Here is a 12,584-nt window from a genome sequence, read left to right as displayed (position 1 = left end):
GCGCCTGTCAGCTTGCAAATAACGGTAGCGCAAATAGCTACGTAGAGCTTCTCTCCCAGACGGCCAATATTTGAAAGCTCGACATCAGAAGGATTCCGAGCGCCGTACACCTCGTCCTTTGCTCATCCAACGAAACTAACTGCCTTCGATTCATTTCTTTTTGTATGACTGACATATATGACTGATTGTAATTTATATCATTCTCCTTCGTTCCGCACATATTAGAGACGATGAAAGTGATTTCCGGCGGAGACGTTTGATCGGACGTAATAGAAGGCATCTCCGGAAAATCATATCCCGAAAAAGCTTCCCGAAAGGAAGCTTCGATAAGGTCATTGACAAATTGCCCCGACCTGATCGCGTTCATAAAGATGTGTCACGGTATCACAGTTCACATATCCGGGGCAATTTTGCCGACGCTTCGTTGACGGTTTTACTTTGGAATCGCGTACGAAGCGCGATAGATTATTTACGTCGTAATGACTGACGATGCGTCGTAACGATGTTTGCAGAAAGAACGTTCTTATTCGCACCCATTATAAGCTCGGACGATATTTCCAGCAGCGTGAACGCGAACGAACGTGCGCGCAAGCGAGAGAGAGAGAGAGAGCACCGTCCGTTTTTGTAATAAGATTTATCGCGGCTGGGCAGCGCCGTGGATGTATCTCGCGCGGTCTGGTTTTGGTTAATAACAGCGTCGGGACGGCAGATACAAATTGCGAACGGAGCCGGCGAGCGCGAACCCGCGAACAATGGAGGCAACGATGCCGAGCGGCCGATTGTGTCGGGCCGCTTCGGAAAAATGTAAACGGAACGTTTGCTCGGTTGGAGAGAGTTCAAATACACGGTAACAGACTGACGCTGACAAGTCTGCAATCAATAATCCTATAAATCCGCTGCCACGTTTCGGGCGTAAATAAATCGATGCGCCGCCACGCTCTCCGGTCTTTTCACTAATCATCGCCACCCTCGCTCTACCGCACGAAATTATTTCCAACCGCTGCACGGCCGGGCCGGAAGAGTTTTCGACATGCGGAATATATCCGTCGGTCCGTCCGGAAGCGTTTTTATTCGATCGTATTGCACGCGCGCATTGTCACTTTCAATCTTACTTTGTCGAACGAGATTTTCCCTTGAAAAGAAAGAATAGAATCTAGAATAGAAACCTGCTTTATTATGCTTTAGGATAAATCTTGTAAGAGCAACAAATCCAACATAAGTGTACGGACAATCGCCGCAAGAAAAAGAAAGAAGATAAAGCAAAAGCTAAAAATAAACGAGAAGTGACAGAGAGAGAGAGAGAGAGAGAGAGAGAGAGAAATCGTAAACAATCGCCCCGCGTTTTGTCGAGTGGTACATTTTGATTATCCTAGGATATTCCTGTACGGAGAAAACAAGTTTTGCCGGACAGCAAATTGTTAATATTGTGACAGCAAAAAGATCCGTTACACGGAAGAAATAATTTTGCCGTTGTAACAAAACGTCGTTACCACAGCGATAAAATTTAGCTGGCGTAACCAAATTATTTTGCTGTCAGTGTATCCAGCAAATAGCAATTAATACAATACTTTTAACAAACCTTTCTCCAAACTTTTTTGCTGTCTGAACAAATTTTGTTTTGCTGTTACTATATTGACAAACATTTACTATTCTAGCAAAATTTCGCGCGGACTCCTTGAGTCACACACACACACAAGTGCGCGTTCATCCCCGCTCATAATCCTTCGCTCAGAAGACACGGAAGGTCTAAGGACGATTGATGCGCGCTTAATTAAGATAAATAGCCGCGAGTCATCGTCTAATTAATACACGCTGCTCTCCTCGCCGATTCTTATCGTTCGAAGGATGCCGGTGACAAAAAGCTGCCGGGTGCGGAGGATTCCCCCGATCCTTATCGTCGGGCTATTAAGTCGTTCCGCATCGGCGTGCGGAAGAGAACACCCGCGAGAAAAGCCGTAATGCTGGCACAGGGGGTAGGCGGGTGGGTTACGAGCTCTCGCTCGACGGTACACTTGGCCGTCTTAATAGCTTCATTCGATCGCGAAGGGCTCGAGAGGTAATTGATGGTCCTTCATTGTCCCGCCGCGGCACGGCGCGTGGCAATAAGGGAGGCGGGGGTGGGCCGATGTCCTTCTCTTCTCTCGTGTGAAAATTACCCTCTTGCGCGTTATTAATGGTTTCGCAAGCGCCGTTCCGCAATAAGCCGGCAGGCCGAATTCCTGGCACGTACGAAACGCCGCCGTTTAGGTGTGTATTATGTGACGTTTCTTCGCGCCACGCAGCCTTCGGCTCGCGAGAGTCGCCTTCGACAAATGCGCGCGGCAATTAAACGCGTCCCGCTTCACCTTTTTTCCCGCTGGCCGAGTCTCCGGATGAATTTTCGGCGAATTGATAAATGAGTGGCCTCCCGTATTTTCTTCGGACGGCATTCTTTTTGGACGCGAAAGCTCGTTTACCATACGTGCTGGCCGGGTAGATGTTACAACGGTGCCAACGCGCTTGGCTGATTCATTGTTGCCAAACATTGCTCAGGAATTCGGTACTGGGCCATTATCGGCTGATAACCGGATATTTCTTCGCGCAGTACGGCTCATAATTTTCAGGAGTAATTTTTTTATGGCGATAATAGCAGGGTGATTCATCAAAGTGTGATAAATACGGTGACAGTCGAAGGTTTTACATTCTCGAAATTCTGGATCCTACGTAGCATTAAGTCTTTATATATTTCGCGTGCTATCAAAGAATGTAACGAGAATGTGAACTGAAACGTTTTCTCAGAATTATTCATTCTTATGTCAACAAACGAAAGATGATATTCCCTTCAATGCGATTCATCTTCTTTTGATTCGCTCGAATCAAATGAATGAAAGTTGAAAGCTTCCAATCGTAGATTAATCTCCAGCTCGTGAAGAACGCTATTGATATTTCACTATGCTATTAAATTAATTGGCAATATGGAAAAACAATTGTTTCCCTATTGGAGGCATTCTTAGCTTTAAAATGCAATTGATTGCACGTCGCTAGGTCTTTTCTACGCGAAGATATCGACGAGCGGCGAATCGCCATGCGGCCGACAATGGCGATTCGCCGGTCGAAAAAGGCAGAGGTGTGAAATCCACGGTACTACAATGTGTTACACGTGAGCCGCCTACCTGCGGCGAAGACCGCAGCACGCTGCTTCCGAGAACTTTGGACATTCGTATCTCGGCGAAAAATTGACACACGGACGTGAAACAAGCGCCGTTCTTCTCGGTATTTCGCGCTGCACGCATTTGCATTCGTCTCGTGTACTCTTGTCGTGACGTGTGTCTCGTGTATAATTACGTCACGCGTTAATAATAGTCGTGAGTTAAAACTTGTCTCACGCGAGATAACTCGGCTTTGGACTTATCATTATTTCTAACTTTTTCATTTTAATCATATGATATATTTTATATATTCGTGATCGCAATTCAGCGTGAAAACTCATATTTGATTTTAAACTGCAATCTCGGAGTATCTTACGAGACTAGTTTTAAGTTACGACTATTAATACGAACATACGACGCGCATATTAATAGTCATGATTTGAAACTTGTTTCACGAGAGACACTTAGATTTGAATTTAGAAGTGGATATACATTTTTCAGTTGTGTCATATGTGACATTTATCTTTAAATTATCTTTAAAACGCTGCAAAAACTTGTATTTAATTCTAAATGTAAATCTGAGTATCTCACGTACGATGAGTTTCAAGTAACGATTATTAATGTAATATGTGATGTATGCGATATATCGCACAGAGATGCCGTATTAAAACATGCGAGAATAGAAAGCGTCGGGTGCGTTTATCCCATAAAGCACGAAGTTTCGTGTATACTTTCGCACGGAACATTTCACTGCGTGCGTTTGTCCGTTCGGTGTTTGGCCTCCCTAAATCGGGCGACTGCCGTTCCCGACACAGTTCGTTATAATTCTACAATTGCGAATATCCGTGATCATTAATATTCATGCGATTGTTAATATTAATATTCATATTCGTTTAGTACACCGTCGTGCCTCCCTCTCCTTCTCTCCGATTACTCATGACAGCGCGATAGAAACGAGATTCCGCGCTTCGGCAGAGGAAATATTCCGGGTCGCGTCGACGGAGCGCGCGCGTCTCCCATTCGCGAGCGCTCGTGAAGATCAACGACCGCGGTTTTCGTTCGGCGCGGCTTATCGCGGCTCCTACACCGATCATCCGTTTTTCCGTGGCAGGCGTGCTCCTGCTCTCCGTCGCCATTCTTCGGAAGCGGACAAAGACAAAGCGGCTCGACATAAATAATTTATCCGGGAGACGCGGAGCGAGTCGATGCGGCGACGTTGGCGGCGTACGTTGCATTAAATATGAAATCCAATATAAACTTCCGAGCGGCATAAACCTCGAGCGCGATATAAATTTTTGTGCCGCTCATCGTCGCGCACGAGATAACGCAGCTCTTCGATTCCCCCTCTTCTCCGAGCGACCATCGTAACTTCCTGCGCCGTAATACATTTTCTCTCGTTTTTACGCGACGTCCAACGGTCGTGTGTAATTCAGATCCAGCAGCTTTTAATCACCGGAAATTAGAGAGGCACTTTGCATCCGTTTAAGAGGTAAATACGTTATATTTGAGCCGCAATTGAGTAAATTACGGCGCGAGTATAACGGGCATGTTGACGAGCGTGTTGAAGCTCATTTCGCTTTTTTCCAGGATGCAGAGACAAAGCCGGCGCGGTTCGGAGGTGGAGGTTGCGCTTATGCGCCCCGTAAGCACAGCTGGCTAATAGCCACGGAGCCCGACACATCCCGCAGCCACACCAGGTAGGAGTGCATCTTGTATGCGGCCGCAGTATTTTCTCGTGTTTTATCGCGCCGGAATATCGGGATCGCCACGAGCGTGAAAATGCGCACGCGAGATGGTAATTAGTCGCTGATCTTCCAGAAATTCTTCTCTTTGAAGTGAGGCGACCGTGAAGCTAGCGAAATCTTCCTTCCCGACGAACGTCCAGCACGTTAAAGCATTTGCCATGAATTTTTCGCGTTTCTGTAATTAGAACGATGCTGATATAACACTGATGCGACTAATAATTCACATCTGACACAGATACTGTCTCGCATCACCCGAGTAATATATTACGCACATGCACGAGAAATATTTTTACAAATATTTTCCGACGTACAAACGCCCTTTACGTGCCGGTCGAGCTAATTTGTCGCCCAGATGCGACGTTCTTTCTCACTTTCATTTCCTGAAATTTCGAGTTTGGGCGATGCGAGTTTGTCGCTCCCAGGTCTAACCGCGTAGTTACGAAAGATATTTCGAAAGTACCACGACCATTGTCGCGCGATAATGGGGAGAATACAAATAGGCTCGTTTACATTAGAATTTCGTTTGGTTGGCAACGAACGCGCTTTCCCCTGAGCTTACGCTGTTTAATGGCACACGTACCATCACCGAATGCGTCGGCCGGGATATTAAAAGGTCAGGCCACATTATGAGGACGTTCCTCTTTTTTTAAATTCTACATATTTATATCCGATGCTGTATATACGAGAAAGACGGCGCCCTATTTGTACCGTTAGTATGCGCGCACCGTGCGCATACAGATTGCAAGTTACTCTTCTCCTTCGTGGAAATACACACGCCGTTCTCCGAATAACTCCGCTCGCCTTCATTTCCAATTCTCGGGGGCGATATTTAAAGGCGCGCGATGTTTACCATACATTTGCCATTTTAATCTGAAGCAACGCGTGTTTACGACACGAGCAATCGCGTTTATACGGTCTCGCGGTTGCACGTTGGAGAGATACCGCGGCACCAAAGCGATAATAAAAAATACGATAAAAACGTAGGGTGGGAGGAAAAGAAGAGAGGGAGAAGAGACACGGATTCAACGTCTTTCGCGAGCGATATTTCGAGACTACACGAGCGCTCACTCACTCGCGCGCGCGCGCAAATTGCATAATGCAAATCAGTGTCGTTCCGGCCGAAAGCATCTCCGACTGGGGAAAAAGATCCATCAAAATTCATGGTCGCCGGCAGAATTCGCGTAAGCGCTACCTACCGTTTCTTCGTCCAACTGCATTTTTCGGCGCGGAATCGCCGCGCCGGGAGAATTGCCCGCGTTGAACGGACGGGACACTCTTCGCGTGTTTTTCTCCTCTCACAGGAGCGACCAAGTTTTATCTGTCGTCTGGATGGCGCGCTCTCGGAGAAGGAAAAGGGTTTCATCTCGCTCCAACCGCGAGTGTGCTGTCGCATATATTTCAGCGGCGCGTCACTCGCGAATAAGTGCCCACGCGCGTTAACGCGTCGAATAAATTCCGTTTCGCGCGTTGATCCGGCGGGTGATCGCGCGCGCCGTTCGGATCTGTAATCCGCTGTAATTCGGTGTAATTTATTTGGCGTAATCCATTTCGATTATAGCGCGCGGCCAGTAATGTCCTCTGTGGTGCTCGAGCGTGTTTCGTTTAAGGCAAATAAACGGGTTTCGCGGCACAAAGGACGATCCGCGCGGTCGTCGGTCCGCGTGTATTTTTCGGCCCGACGATGATCCGCCCGTCGAATCGCCGTTTAATCGAAATCTCGCCGCGACGCTGCTCGGAATATTAAATAATCCCTTCCGGAAATTAACTCGATTCGCGATTCCGCGTAAATTTCATTCGCGTTTTCCGCGCCGCGGTCGCGAATTCGCCGCGACACGGCGAAACTATCCCGTCCTCGCTTTATCGGATATTAAGCTCGCCTGGGACTTTCGGAATTTTGGCTTGAAAAGCCGCCAAGTTTTCACGCGGCGAATCGCGACTTCCACCTTCCACCACTTTTCCGCTGCGATCCACCGCGCAAAATTGCCCGGAGAACTCTGCCGATTAACTGCCGACGGCTATCGATCGATGGAATCTTTTTTATCACGTGTGCGATAAAAAAGTAACGCCGCGCGTTCAAAATATTGGATTGATGCAAAACTTCCTCTCATTTTTCAATCAAAATGCATACATAATATGTATTTATTTTTAAATAAAATCACTCGATTAAATATACGCTGTGTTGTTCGGTGACTTGCAATCTTTTCGACATGCCGCATAATCCCGTGCCCGCATAAATTCTGGGATTTCTGAACGAAAAACGGGACGAACTTTTGCATTAACCCGATACAAATACAACAATGTTGAATACGACAACAATTATATCCGGCACAGCTATTGATCTCACGCAGCATCGCTACGTTGCATTTATCGCGCCGCACGCGATACACGTGGCATCATAAACTCGCACTCGAATCCCATCTCGCCGGAAATCTCTGGTAAACACACTCGCCGGGCGGAATAGCCCCGGTATCGTGTATCGACCGACCTTAGGAGTCGCGCGAGAGAGGCCGACGACGGAGAGCGAAGGGAAGGCGGCCGGCAGAGTCGGGTGGAGGTAGAGCGATTCTACCTTGCATGAATATTCAATATCGAGAGTCGGCGTGATTTCGCAAGCCGCCTACTCTTTATCGAAACTTTCTCGTCGCGTCGACGTCATCGATAACCGTCCGTGAAAGGAATCCTTTTTCCGCGCGCGATCCCGCCCTGCGTGTTTATTTCCCTCCCCGCCCACCTCCTCGCTTATTTACCTACTATTTGCTCACCGTTCTTTGCGTTTGTCGTGCTTCTATTTGTCCATTTCGTCGCTCAAAATTACGCATTAATTTCGAGATAATCTGTTCCGCTGTTCGTCTCTCGGCTTGTCGCCATGTGATGCGCGCTACGTCCGTAACGGTTAATCGAATCGCCCTCTAACGAACCGTCGACCCGGATTTTAAATATGCACGAGCCTAACCGATCAGGAGCGCCGGCCGCGAGCTGTCATTCCGCTTGTCATTTTCGCGGTGCTTAATTATCTACGATTTTCCTTCCGTTCCTTTCTCTCTCTTCTCCCTTCCCTCTCCTCCTTCCCATTTCACTTCGTTCACCGAAAATACGTTGCGTTTCTTTGTATGGATCATATACCGATTAACAATTCGCGCCACTAAACCAGGAGACGATAAAATGTAACGGCTGCTCTTTCAACAGCTCGCTACGCTCTCTCTCTCTCTCTCTGTGCTTCACGTAATATGATTTACCAGCCTCAACGACATAGCTAGAATTCATGGACTGTTACGCAAAGTTTTACCTTGTCCCTACAAGCGCGAAACATCCATCGCACGTCATTTTGTATCTCTAAAAACTTGCACATTTCGCCACGTGGACCTATCGGCGATACTTGTTTCCCAATCTTTTGCCCCGTACGCTCTTTTTCACGAAGAATTACCTCGCCGGTCGTGCTACAATTTATCGAACGCTCCGCGCAACACGGTAATAACAATAACAGCGGTAATAAAAGGGCGATTCTGGCATACGAATTTCTCTTTCCGGCACATTTCCCGGCTTAATGCCGAAAGCGAGAGAGAGAGAGACTGATCGACCCATTATGTTTTACAATATAGCCCTTGCGCGCTCTCTCTCTCTCTCTATCTATTTCTCTGGTTACTCTGCGCTATGGGAACAGGACACGCTCCTATAGTCCGTGCAAAAGCGAAAATTTGCCGGGATAATTCGCTGGGAATTTCAATCGGGCGACCACTTTGCGGTGGAGGCGGACGGACGACGCCGTCAGCTGCAGCGGCGGCCGTCGCCGCTTTTGTGTTTCGCGCGATGGAAATTCAGTCGCTGTGTCGATCGCCCGCAGCTAGCCAGCCCGCTAGCTGGCTAGCTAGCTAGGTAGGTAGCCAACCAGCCGGCTATAGCGCCAGCCAGGCCAAGCTTCGGAGTTTATTCACACGCGAGCTCGCTCCGCTCGCGTTCGTCGGCCGATATTAGCAACAACAATCGCGATAAACGCGTCGATAAACGCGCCCGTTGAAACGACGTGGCCGACGCGGCGTAACGAAACGCGCTCCCGATGAAACAACGGGGACGAGGGCGTTTTTCTCGCCCTTTCCACCCCCTTTTCCTATCTCTATTCATCCCTTTTTGATAACGCACGCGTGACCAGTTGGCGCGCGAGCGAGACACGCACGCACGCACGCACGTAACTCTGATGGCTATTGAACTTTATTCCCCGTTCGCGCTCGCCCCCGTAAACACCGGGTAAAGTTATTCGATGTCGGGTTGATCTTTCATCTCTATTCCAGGCGAGGTTGGAACGAGAGAATTAGTTAAGGTTCGGTGAACTTGGATGTTTAGAGGTGCATTCAGTGGATGCGGTATTTTTCCAGCGAACCTAAAGGAACGCGATTGCGACGCGTCTCCATAAATATCGAAGTTCACCGAGCTCGAATTATTTCTTCGTTTCGTGTCGTACGTATCGCACAGCGATATTTTGCTGTTTCTAACAATCGTAAGCCCGTGCAACTTCTGTATTATTCTATTTCGAATGAATGCGTGTATACACTTTCGTCGAGCTGCACACACACTGCAAATCCTTTAGCTGAAGCTCTTTTCACACATTTCTCAGACAGTTGTTAAATCGACGTGTCTACATTTAACGTGTTAATTTAACACGATTAAACGTTTTAAATGACGTAAGTTAAATCATCTAAAAAACACGTAAAAGTAGCTTCAGTCAAATTCGGTCATTTTGAGACGTTTATGCGTGTACAAATAACACACTTGGATTTGTAGCGCACCGGTGTGTGCTTTCGCAGCAGTTCTTCCCTTTCAAAGAAGGTAAAGGAAAGAAATCGGTTGTTCTTATCGTAACAATTGCATCTGCGTCGAGCACTTTTTGCTAAATAACGAGTTAATTATTGGTCGGTCGGCATTAATCCGGCGACGAATCGATAAGCGAGGACGATAACTCCGGCGATCGGTGGCGGGCACAGGTGGTCCATCGTGGTTTAGACGTGTCGCCGGGCCAGCGGTGTGTTATATCGATGACGCATTTGCGCGAATACCGGTCGGACGAACGATCACGATGCCGGGGGAGGAGGAGCTACCGTGTTCCGGGGACGGGCCGTAATTATTTGCGTCACCGAAACCGTAAATCGCCGTCATTCGCCGGCGACGGCGATCAGATTAAAAGCTAAACTCTCCCACCGGTGCCTGCGCGCCAGGGTCTATGGGGTTTCGCGGTCATGAATTTTTCCGCGCACGCCCGCGCTATAAAATCTATCTCACCCGTCCGCGAAATATTCACGGCGAAAGATGACGTACACGCGCGATCGCCATCGCGGTTTGTTCGTTATTTATCGCAAATTCGCGGCAAAAGTGTACCCACGAAAGTCGCCGGTCGCGCCCATGTACCGGAAACAACACCAGCGCTTCGCGTGATTCGTTCATTCAGGAAATTCATTATTGTTTGTTCGGGCTGTTATTTCGTTCTTTCTAGACACACGATGATAATCTGTATCGCATTAGGCGGATAAATCTTCCGATGAAACGCGCGCAGGAGATACTCTCGACGTTTTGCGGAAGAATAGCTAGAACGGTAAAAAAAGAGTGGACTCCTCCTCACCTGCCCTTGCTCTTATAATTGCATTATTTTACGCCGCAAAGACGAGCGTGAATTTAGTAAGCCTTCACCGACGGCGCATACCGCCCGTAAATCCAAATAATCAAGGAATAGCAGCAGAGCGCCGCTTGGTTTCACTTTGGAGCGAGTGCGCGCGCGCATGCCCGTCAAGGGACGAGGATTTACTCGTATTTTTACGTCTTGAAAAAAAGGGGAAAAGAAAAAGGAAGAAACACGGGCAACATTTATTTACGAGCGCCGATTGTGACGAAACGGTCCGATGCGATGGCCCGTAAATCCATCCGCCGAGTAATAACGAGCCGCCGCCGTCGCTGCCGCCACCACGACCTGGCTCCTCTCGACTCGCTCTGTTCCACGGACGCGTAATCGATCGTCGCGTTTGTTCGGCGCCCCGACAACGTCCGCAGTCGCGATCGACGTATTATCTCGACACGTTCGTCCGGTAATCGCTCGGATGAAGGACGGAGCGTACGAGCGGGGAATTTTTCGTCGACTTCGGTAGTCGTTGAATCGAATGGCTCTCGGTGTAAGAAAAACCCAGAGTATCGGCCTTCGAAAAAGGCCTCTCTCTCTCTCGCGCGAACAAAGACAATTGTAATTAGAATTATACCTTGTTACAACGATTTACGGCGCGATCGTGCGAGCGCTGGTCTATAATTACGTCGAGCCGGAGTTGGTAATATTGGATTCGAATGATCAGGCTTGAAATTTGTTCGTTAATAGCTTAATATATGGTATTAACGTTTACGCTACGCGGCGCGCCAAACGACGTGTTATTCAACGGAGGATGAAAGTCTTCCTCCGTACCGTGGAGCTTACCTTTCCTCGCTTCTGAAAGAATGCGCGCTCGCTTACTGATAACTTGTAAATATTTATAAACGTTTCATCCTCTCTCTCTCTCTCTCTCTCTCTCCCTTCCCCTCGGGACGGGAGCTTTTATTAACAATTCATTCTTATTTCATCCCGCGAGAAGTTCGCATTCGCCACTTGCTGTTTATGAGTCGTAACTCATTTTCGTGCTATCCTATCCCNCCCCCCCCACCGAGGAGGAAACGAGCTCGGCCTGAGTTTTCTCGCGGTAAACTCCCCGCCGCCGCCGGTTCTTTACGGTCCGCTCGGAGCGGCGGCGCCTCGTAATTATGCAAGCCCGGCCGAATTTCGTCGTTCCGCGCGAAAACGCACGAGTCACGCGCGGAGACATCGCGTGGAGGATAACCGACGGTCGTACGTATAAATTCAAATGACTCGTTGCACCGTAAAGCGCCGCGTGAATATTCATTGTCCCCGGTCTGGATTACGCCCCTCTCCCCGTCTCTCCGGACACGTGTCCGCGACTACACCGAAAACACGAGGGGAGAAGAGTCGGGGCCACACTGGTTAAGGCTCGTTTACGTCGCGCGGTTTCCCTCGGAAGTCTGCGTGCCGGATTTCGTGAGGCACGGTACCTGCCTAATTCGTCATACGATGTTCGGTCATCTGTTTTCCTTTTTTTTCTCGCAGCAAGATTATTTCAATGTTCTCAGATCTCTCAACGCTCACCGTAGGTGATATGTAGATTCGTGATCGAAATTCAGAATTCTATTCGTAATGTCAACATAATGTAGAAAAGAAAAAACTTCGATGAAATTTGCAGACTTACGGAATTGTAATTCTGACTCTCCAAGCGCTTCTGATTCTTGCGCGAGTAAAACTCCGTCCCGAATAATAGATCGTTTGAGCGAGCTTTTAAGAGATCTTTACGATTTCAGCAGGTTTCCGTTTTCTGCGCGTCTCTTTGATAATTCGTCTACGAGGATAACTTGATCATCACAAGAATCGCGCCGGTCTTATTCTCTCTCTCTCTCTCTTCATCCGCTTCGTCCTGCGATTATTACTCGTGACTATTTTCCCAAGTTTCGCGAATTATTACGAGCAGTAAGACGATGCGAATCGTTTCCGGCGAGCTCCTTCGCCGCGATAAATATTTATCGAACGTTCTCGCACGAAGGAGGAGAGAGGAGAGAGAGTTCGCCGACGACGGAAAGTGGCTGTGCGCGGCGAAACCGCATCGACTCGGCAGGATTTAGCGTTAAGATCCGCGGGATT

General features: G+C 48.3%; 1 protein-coding gene across 5 annotated transcripts in view; it reads left to right on the top strand.

The window, feature by feature from the left end:
• Window positions 1-12,584, top strand: part of LOC106741985 — a 184,906-nt gene that overhangs the window by 100,184 nt on the left and 72,138 nt on the right. For all 5 annotated transcript variants that reach the window (XM_014614491.1, XM_014614490.1, XM_014614489.1 and 2 more), the window contains one exon: window positions 4,716-4,825. The gene's annotated coding sequence lies outside the window, so the exon portion shown is untranslated. The remainder of the gene's footprint in view (window positions 1-4,715; window positions 4,826-12,584) is intronic.

This window comes from Dinoponera quadriceps, unplaced genomic scaffold (genome assembly GCF_001313825.1).
Source record: "Dinoponera quadriceps isolate SergipeBrazil2010 unplaced genomic scaffold, ASM131382v1 scaffold696, whole genome shotgun sequence".
Taxonomy (NCBI): domain Eukaryota; kingdom Metazoa; phylum Arthropoda; class Insecta; order Hymenoptera; family Formicidae; genus Dinoponera; species Dinoponera quadriceps.
Note: the sequence above shows the minus strand (reverse complement) of the source record. Positions and strands in the feature narration are given on the sequence as shown.